This window comes from Cuculus canorus, chromosome 2 (assembly GCF_017976375.1).
Source record: "Cuculus canorus isolate bCucCan1 chromosome 2, bCucCan1.pri, whole genome shotgun sequence".
NCBI lineage: Eukaryota > Metazoa > Chordata > Aves > Cuculiformes > Cuculidae > Cuculus > Cuculus canorus.
In genome coordinates, this window is record NC_071402.1 from 143,359,226 (window position 1) to 143,369,581 (window position 10,356).

Consider the following 10,356-nt stretch of genomic DNA (forward strand, 5'->3'; position numbering starts at 1 on the left):
CTACCACATCTTCATTCATGTCCATTAATACGAATCACTCTGAGTTCATAGTTCTGTATGGGCAGAGACTCCTGTGACCTTGCCCAGACCGTTTGGAGGGATGCATGGTAATGAAGTGAGGAGCAGTTAGCTCTGTGTGTGTACATATCCATGCTCAGAAGCACATGCGGAAAGGCACAGTTGTGGCTTTTAAATCCAGAATGGTTCTGGTGTAGCAGAACCTGACCAATAACCAGGCAACTCAACAAGCAGAGAAACGCATATTTATCGTACTTGTTGCCTGTGCTGTACCCCGTGCAAAAGCACAAGCGCCTTCCAGCACTGGTGACAAGGTCAAAGCAGTAATCTAACAGGGCTGATTCGTAAAGGGGGAGTAGATTCAAGGCATGTTTGTCACTATGATACAGAGGCTGGAAGGTACTTCAGGACATCACTCTCTGGTTGGCTTCAAAAGTGTCCTTCATCTGCTCTCCAAATTTAAATTTTACTAATCCTAACACCTGCCCTTGTTTTACTCCAGTAAGGCCAGTTTGCTATTGCTTTTCAGAAATAATTGGTTTTAGCTGTCAGCAGAAGAAATATCTGTCTTCATCTTTTAAATGTCCCAGTTGTGTTCCACACCTGGAATACAATACTGGATACCATGGAAAAGAAAATACTGAATTTAAAGCAACAGAGTGGATTCAGCGCCGCCTGGGATGGCTGCTTCTGCAGAGAAAGTCACAGAGTAATGCATGAAAATCTTGATGTTCTGTTGTTTTCAGACAAGCAATAGCACGGAAAACAGAAGAAAACACAAGAGTGTGTAGAAACACATCTGTAAAGGCTCCAGACCTGCTCAGCAGGGTTGTGGGGAGCTGATATTTTGAATCTTTGTGCAGCAGCTTTTGAGGTTTACTCAAAATTCCAGTCTTTACTTTGAACACAGTCAAGTTGTAACAATTTACAAGAACCTGGCCAAAGATTTTTAGAAAAAGGGCAGCTTAAAACCATAAGCAGTCAATGTAACTTTGGTACAGACAGCAGCAGCTCAAAACTAGACGCTGTTTATGTCACCCAAAAGTGCTGAGAAAGTGAGGTAGATTTTCCAAAAGAAAAGTAAGGCAGATTTGAAGAGAGAATAAGAATGGAGAGAGAAAGAAGAAAAATAGCAGAAAAGAGGGATAAAATGAAAGGACTGTCACCACCCAAGCGTATCCAGCAGAGGTCTCTGCAGCAATTGTGTCCACAGGGTAGCAGGCAGGAACGTGTACTTTTTGATGCAGGTTATTTATGATAAAATTCCGTCCTTTACTGGCATATAAAGCACACAGAGGAGGAGTCTCGCTTCATATGCTTCAAAAGTTCTGGAAGTGGCACATGCATAGAATTCCTTTCTGGAAGATTCCTAGTTCACGTCTGGGGGTTTTAGGGGTCAGTTGCAGTTCAAAAGATCTTTGCCCAGAATAATCACTGCTGGAACTCTCTGGATGTGCAGGCGCAGTGAGAGATGGTATTGGCTTTCCAGCACAGTCAAAACAATTCAGCAGTTTTTGCCTACTCACAAGGCACAAAGCCCCCTCTGATCTCTAACCACACCTTTCATGCACTGGGGCAGTAAGATGTTAAACTGCCCAAAGCCTCAAGCACATAGGGTTTCTCATTAAGATGAGTGCTTAAGAAATCATTTAAGACAAATAAAGAAATTGATCCTTACAACATCCTCAAAGAAAAGTGATATGTAATAGACGTATTGTGGAAAAGGAGCACTAACATTGACTACCACAACTCTGTTTGACCTCAGATGCGATTCTGATTGGCAGCCCCTCTGCACATAATTTGCTCTTTATCTGAATCATTTCTGAGTGCCCCAGTGGCCACAGTACCCGTTTGATCACAAAAAAACTCGTGGCCTGTCTGGACATTCCTGCTGCTGGGAAGCACATAGGCTTGAAGTCCCAAAGGTTCTTTCATTGGAAGCTTTGGACATCAAGGGCAGAGACTGCAGCTGCAAAAATACAAACGCTAAGTAAAAACCTGGCATTTTGCTCCACTCAAATCCCATTACCACGTTTGTCAAATAAAGAGAAAAAGCAAGTGTGGGTCACCCAAGTATTAAAATAAAATCTGTCGAACATTTGGGGCTGCTTCTACAGAACAGAATGGAAACCTGAAAACAGTGATTGCTGCCAGAAATTGGAGCTGTGCCTACATCTGTCTCCTCAAAGTTTTATTTCTCCCTGCAATTTCTGCATTGTTCACAAAACAGTGCAGCTGGACTTGATGGACACGACAATATGAACAAGTGCTGCCAAGAAGCAAATTAGGACATGTTAGGCCAAAAGGTTAACTTGGTGAGAGAGCGTGAGCACAGTGACCCTCCAGAAACACAGCTCCACCGGGGATGGTGTGAGGCCACTGCTCAGGAGCAAAGTTGAAAGCAGGGGAAGTGTCCATTCTTCTCTTCCAGTCAGTACATGAGGTATGGCCTGGATCGTAATCTGTATTTGTTTGAAGCATTTCGGGGGGGACGGACGGGGGGGAAGGTCAGGGAAGTAAGCTTTGCTTTTATTCTAAAGACATCAAGCTTCTTCGTTTGTTTCAGTGGAGAGCACTCACTTCTTTCCCTTCCCCTTTCCTCTTCTTTTCCTTCCCCTTATTTTCCTTCCTCTTCTTCCCCTTCCCCTTTCCTTTTCCCCTTTCCTTTTCCTCTTCCCCTTCCCCTTTTACTTTAACTTTTCCACTTTCCATTTCCTTTTCCTTTTCTCCTTCCCCTTCCCACTTTCCCTTTCCCTTTCCCATTTTCCCCTTCTCTTTCCCATTTTCCCCTTCTCTTTCCCATTTTCCCCTTTCCCTTTCCCTTTCCTTTTCCCTTTCCCCTTCCTTCTCCCTCTCCCTTTCACTTTCCCTTTCCCATTTTCCCTTTTTCCCCTTTTCCCTTTTTTCTCCTTTTCACTTTTTCTTTTTCCATTCCCCTTTTCCCCTTTTTTCCCTTTCCCTTCCCCTTTTTCCCCCTTTTTTCCCTTTTCCCTTCCCCACTTTCCCTTTCCCTTCCACTTTTCCTTTCCTTTTTCCCCTTCCCCCTTTTCCCCTTCCCTTTTTTCCCTTTCTTCCCTTTTCCCCCTTTTCCTTTTCCCTTCCCGTTTTCCTTTCCTTTTCCCCCTTTCCCTTTTCCCCTTGCCCTTTTTCTCTTTCCCCCTTGCCCTTTTTCCCTTTTTCCTCTTCCCCTTTCCCCCTTCCTCTTTTTCCCCTTTTCCCCTTTTTCCCCCCCCCCCCCCCCCCCCCCGGTGCCCATCCCTCCCGAAGCAGAGGCCGCCTCCGCCCGCCCCTCGCAGAGCCGCTTTGCCCCGCGCGGCTCCCCCTGTTGGAGCCCGGCCGGGCGGGGGCACCGCTCCCCGCAGCGCTGACGCCTCTCGGTACAGGAAGTTACCGTTACAAAAAGTAGAACATTCTGATTTAAGCTGAAGGAGAGATGCGTTCATCCATGTAACTGCTTTTTTTTTTGCAGGTTGGACAGTGTCTGTTGGAGAGCTGTTCTCCTTCAGACAGAGCTTTCCCAGACACTGTCCATTCTTTGGAAATGATGCTGTCTTGTGTGAAGTATGATCTGTCCGACCTTGCATTTGAGATGAGGAAAGGCTGCAAATATAGTTGAATATGAAGCAGACCCGTCTGTTCAGCACGGATCACACTGCTTCTATCAAATGGGGCTGTAGCGAGGCAGGTGTCATTCTCTTCTCCCAGACACGCTCCTGGTCCGGTGACGGTGTCATGCCATGGCACTGCATCTTCCACAGCACTTACTCAGGGCGTCCACACAATTCAATCACCTGCAGCATATCCCTTCCCAAACTGCAGCCAACAGCACCTACACACAATCCTCTTGAAGCTACACGATATTTAATCTTAGCGAGAAAACGAGACACCAAAAAAAGATACATTTCAATAGAAAATGTGAGTCAGTTTTTCTTCCCTAAGGGTTTCTCATGTTGCTTTAGGAGGAGAAGCAGACTTCATTTCCCTATGGCTTATGACTCCATGCAGCCGGAGGCAGTTCTGACCTCTTACAGTCTTGCCGTAGAACCTCCAGGTCTGAGCCTCTTGGGGGAAAATTACCTCCAGGCTCAGTGCTGGGCAGAGTTACAGCCCCAAGGACAACAGGCAGGAAATGCAAAGCAGTGGGAGCTATTCTTCCCTCCTGTGTACGGTGCCTGACGCACCTGTAACACAGTCCGTTAAGCTGGTGCAGTGGTCAGTGTTTATAATAATTTTAATACATCCAGGAAACAAATCATACAAAAAAAGTACTTAACAATATAAAGGTGTTGTAGTCAAACACGCTTAAGGGAGGGGAACCTCAATCCAGCCCACTCATACCAGTCTGATACCAGTGCTCGCAATAGATGCCCAGAGCCTGGAGAAGGAACACAGGTCAGCAGGAGAGCATCTGAAGAAAAACACAAAGGATTTCCAGCCAGTAAGGGGGGTTCATTGGAGGCACAGCTTAAGAGCCTCTGTGCAAATGCACGTAACATGGGGAGTAAACAAGAGGAGTTAGAAATGTGCACATGCCTGCAGGGATATGATCTCATTGGCATCACAGAAACGTGGTGGGATGGATCCTATGACTGGAGTGGTGGGATGGAAGAATACAGGCTCTTTAGGAAGGGAGACAGGGAGGGGTTGTTGCGCTCTATATCAATGACCAGCTGGAGTGCATGGACCTCCACCTGGGGATGAATGAGGAGCTGACCGGGAGCCTATGGGTCAGGATTAAATGGAACAGAGGGACGGGTGACGTTATAGTGGGGGTCTGCTACAAGCAATGGGACCAGGTAGAGCAAGAGGATGAAGCCCCCTATAGACAGATCCAGGGCGTGACATTTTTGGCACAGCAAGCAGAGTTTTATCTGTTAACAACGGCAACAGGGTGAAAGAAAATTGTGATTTCTAGCATGGTTATGATGGTTCTCTGGGATATGCCCTCTTTCTATTGCTCCCACATGTCTTTAGCACTGTTGTTGATGGATCTAGGAAACACTCCCTGTCTTTTGACGCGGCAAGTTGAAAGAGGCCTAGGCGCGAGTTGACAGCTCATGGATCTGGGAAATACCTCCCGCCTTTTGACTGAGCAAGTTGATGGCTTGTGGATCCAGGACATGACTATGACCCTCCCCCCTCAGTCAGGCCTGGAGGTGAGCATGTGGCTGGTGGATCCAGAGTGTGACATTTCTGGCGCAGCAAGCAGGGTTTTATCTGTTTTTAGCAGCGACGGAGTGAAAGAAAATTGTGATTTCTGGCATGGTTATGATGGCTCCCTGGGATATGCCTTCTTTCTATTGCTCCCACTTGCCTTTAGCATTGTTGGTGATGCTTGGAATCCTGGTAGCAGCTGTGTGGGTGGCTGCTTGGAAAGGGAAGTCAGAGAGTTGTAAAACTGAGAAAGAATTGGAAGCATTGAAAACAGTGTATGAGGCATTGGAGACAGACCTGGAAGCAGAGCAGGTAGCTCTGCTGAGAGCACAAAAGGTGCCTGTTGATCTAAAAAGGGCAAAAGAGATTTTGTGAGGTAACTTAGAGGATGCTTATGCATGTGAGCACAGGCTGATGTTACAGCTGCTCCGTGGGTGTTGAGCCTGTAGGGAAACTGATTTTTTGAGTTTTACAGACAAGGCTGTTGATTTGGCAGGGGAAGGGGTCACCTGTTGTTGGGATGAGATGGTGGTGAAACCTGATTCACTGCCTCATCCTGCCCCCAAGCTCCAGCCCCTGATGAAAACAGAGGTTATTTGCGAGGCAGAGGGTAGGATTAGACTTTCTGAGCAAGAAGTTGAGGGACTATACAGACCAGGAATTATTTTGATGTTGGATGCAGGCCCAGAGATTAAGTGCATGGCTCGGCAGCAGGGTGCTGTGGACAAAACAAAAGTGATGGATTTCCACTGTTGGACTGCTGTGAGGGATGTTGTGAAACTGTTTTTTCCAGTTTGGAGCATGAGGCTTATTGTTTTAGGGGAGGTGGTGGTGAAATCGTGTCCTGATTCTGATCCTGAACTCCAACCCCTGATTGCTATTAATGAGGGGATGGCAGAACCTGATCTTGCTCTTGATGCAGATCCTGATTTCAAGCTTCAGCCCCTAATTATTATTGATAAGGAGGAGAAGTCTGAAACTTCAACTGCAACGAAAGCAAAATGCATGTGCCCTAATGAAGCTGACTGACTTGCAGAAGCTCACCCAGTTGCAGGAGCACAAAGGAGCAGCACGCTTTGTGATTCAAACAGTACTTTGCTGGAGTGGAGAAAATGTATTTTCAGAGCGGGATGTGATTGCGATCCCTATTCCTGGGATTGGCTACCTCACTGAAAGCACACAAAAGTCAGCTTGCTTGCAGTTGATGTGTGCTCCAATGGTAATGTTAGCAAACCCAGGCAAAACTACTCCCTTCATAAGAGATATGCCGGACTCCTTGAGGCTTCACAAAGTTTCAATGAGTCAGTTAGGAAAGGGCGTTCCCTGATATTTAATGCCTGGCCAGACAAAAGCTGCCCCTGTGTCTGGCAAGATCATGGAGCAGATCTTCCTGGAAACTCTGCTGAGGCACATGGAAAATAAGGAGGTGATTGGTGACAATCAACATGGCTTCACTAAGGGCAAATTTTGCCTGACAGTTTGGTGGCCTTCTGCAATGGAGCTGCAGCACTGGTGGATAAGAAAAGAGTAACTGATATCAGCTACCAGGACTTAAGCAAAGCATTTGACACTCCCACACTACATTCTTGTCTCTAAACTGGAGAGACGTGAATTTGATGGATGGACCACTTAATGGATAAGGAATTGGCTGGATGGTCATACTCACATGGCTCAATGCCCAAGTAGAGATGGTGATGAGTGGCATTCCTCAGGGGTTGGTATTGGGACCAGCACTGTTCAACATCTTTCTCACAGACATGGACAGTGGGATTGAGGGCACCTTCAGCAAATTTGCTGACAACAACAAGCTGTATGGTGCAGTCAACACCCTAGAGGGAAAGGATGCCACCCAGAAGGACCTTGACAGGCTTGAGAGGTGGGCCATGCAAACCTGATGAAGTTCAACAAGGCCAAGTGTAAGGTCCTGCACTTGGGTCAGGGTAATACCAAGCACAAATACAGGCTGGGCAGAAAATGCATTGAAAGCAGCCCTAAGGTTAAAGACTTGAGGATGTTGATTGGCGAGAAGCTTAACATGAGTCAGCAATGTGCACTAGCAGCCCCAAAAGCCAACCATGTCCTGGGCTGTGTCAAAATAAGCATGACCAGCAGATCAAGCGAGGTGATTCTCTCCCTCTGCTCTCGTGAGAGCCCACCATGAGAGGTCCCAGCTCTGGGGCCTCCAATGTAAGAAGCACATGGAGTGCTGGAGTGATTCCAGAGGAGGGTAACAAAATTATCAGAGTGGTGGAATATCTCTCCTATGAAGACAAGTGGAAACACTTGGCATTGTTCAGCCTGGAGAAGAGAAGACTCTGGGGAGAGCTTATAGCAGCCTTAAGGGTTAAGACACTGGAAAAGGTTGCCCAGAGAAGCTGTGGATGCCCCACCCCTGGAAGTGTTCAAGACCAGGTGGGATGGGGCTTTGAGCAATCTGGTCTCGTGTAGATGTCCTTGTCCATGGCCAGGGGTTGGAACTAGAAGGTCATTATGGATCCTTCTAACAAAAATGTTTTTATGATTCTATGAAACAGGTGAATACCGGTTTCTCTGGGATGTTATCTGAAGAAGAAAATACAGGCCGGCTTTATAAGATCCTGGGGTTTGGCTGCCTGAGCTCAGGGGAAAGGCAGCTTAGCTGGGGCCATGGGTAGAGAGGCTCCCAGAGGCAAAGAGAGGAGGAGGCCGAGGCCACAGCCAGCCCTGATCTTGGGGAACTGCTTGTAAGCTGAGGCTCCATTGCCTGGCCCCCGCCAGAGCTGCGGCCACCACTGTGTAGTGGTCCTGCCACAGCCTGGCTCTGGCCCCTGATCTGGGCGCAGACCACACCCGTGGGCTGACAGGTGTGTTATCAGGCATTACGTGATCCAGGCAAAACAAGAAACAGACACTGGTTTACTTGAAGGAAAATGGAGTTGTTAATTCAGCCTGCGAGCTCCTTTTGCACAGTGGGGACACGGATTGATGAATTGCCTGGAGCAGAAAGCAAGAAGCGCATCTATGAGCACATTTTCCAAAGAACCATTAGGGCTCTTTGCCATTAATTCTGTATTTATGTCACCGCTGTTTAGAACATATCTCACTAATTGCATTTATGGTTGTACCCGGAGAAAGGGAGACAGATGTTTTAGCAGTTTGGCTAAATGTTATATCACTTCAGGCTCTGACTGGAAAAATTAATAGTTTTCCAAGTGCTGTGCCAGAGTCATGATTATCTGATTACTGGGTATGCATCCTGCTAATGGGACCCTTCCTCTGATATCAGGATTTAGAGTTTGGAGACTGAGAGCACAGACTCTTTTAAAGATATACCCCATGTAGTTAACTCTATCTGGGATTAATTGCAAAGGCCAAACAAGGTTGTCACTAAAAGCCTTCTGTTAAACACGGGTACAGATTTTTTTCCACAAGTAATTTATCTAAATACAATTCACATTTTGAGCAGAACGCCATTTCTCAGGAGGAAATGACAGCTACAGCTTTCTTCAAACAATCACGCTTGACAGCAGCTGATGAAGGGGAAAAAAAACCCCTTTTAAACTAATTCAGAGGCATAAGAAAGAACCTCAAGGTCCTCTTTATGTGCTCCCGTTACGATGCTTGGTAGTACAGAACAGCACTCAGGACTTTGGTACTGTTCCTACAGCAGTGTGGGTTGCTGCTCTGTTGCTTGTGGGTAACTTTCTTTCCTTCTCCTTCAGCTGGTTGCCGCTTTTGGGACATCAAACATGCCTCTGAGCTGATGTCTCACCTCTGTGGATTTTCCAGGCTTTCTTTCTGGCCATGTGTCCTGTGTATTTGTCAGGTCTCAGGTTTCTCGCTGTACTTTTGGGGGCTGGTAATGGTCTTGGTTTTATTCAAATATTCTGGCCTCTGGTACGGTTATGGTCGATCCACAGAAGCAGTCAAAACCAAAACACACAGACAATATGACCACGAGAGTCTCATCCTGTTCTGTCATGCCTGGCATCCAATGAGGACCTGGTCTGCCTGGTTGCTCCTTATCCTAGATCCATGCATTCCTGAATCCAGGTCCTGAGCTCAGCTCCCTTGTAGCTGTGGACCCATTCCCTTGTGTCTGGTCTAGAGTGTTTGTGGTGATGTATAGTCATCGAGGGGTGTATGCGCTATCTCATATATTTGTATATATTTTATTACTTTCTAATTATTTTCATCATCATTATTATTACTACCATTATAGTTTCATTAAAACTGTAGTTTTAGTTTCCAATTTGCTTTTTTTTCCCCCCTCATTTTCCTTTCCCCTTTCCCTAAGGGCGGGGGAGAAGAGAACTGGGAGCACAAATACAACTACATGGTTTTAGCTGTTGAAATTAGCCAGGTCAGGGCTAAGCCTTGACAATACCTATGGTAGTTCCAAAGAAGCGGTCAAAACCAAAACACACAGACAGTACGAGTGCCTTTGGCAATACCTCAGGATACAAGTGCCATCAGTAGATGATGAAAAGCCCACTTCTGCAGTGTTAGCAGAACAAATTCGATGCTTCGGTCTCACAAAATCAGACGTGTCTTTTTCAAGACTAAAATCAATAGGCTCAGCTACTACAGCACAATGTGGAGATCTGACATATCAGTAGTCAGTTCTCCCTCTACTGTCTCTCTCTCTCTCTCTGAATTCCAGCAGAGATTTTCTCAGCCTTTCCTCATAGAACTGATCCTCCAGTCTGTTAATCATCTTCATGGTCCTTCTTTGGACTCTGTCCATGTCTTCCTTGTACTGAGGAGCCCAGAACTGGACACAGCACTCCAGGTGTGGCCTCAACAAGGCTGCACAACATTTGGGCAAATAGTTTGCAGTTTTGCACGTGGGATGCATTAAGTTCTCACACAAATGTTATTTTGGATGGTCAGGATGACACAGTTTAGTGTTTGTGGTATCACTGCCTCTGCAATTTCAGCACATGGTGCAGTGCAGAAACAGCCATCTGAGGCAATGGAAGCTTCTGCTTCCTTCCATTACAGTGTTACACCAGTGTGGACATTTACAGCAACTGCTGTTCACTCTGGTTCTTTCCTGGTTCACACAACATGCCCTGTAACACAATTCTTGTAACTAATAGCCGTGTTTGAATTAACAGCAACGGGCCTTAGCATCACACTCTCCAAGGTGTGTCTTTCACGTCATCAACCAACCAGAGAGTGATGTCCTGAAGTGCCTTCCAG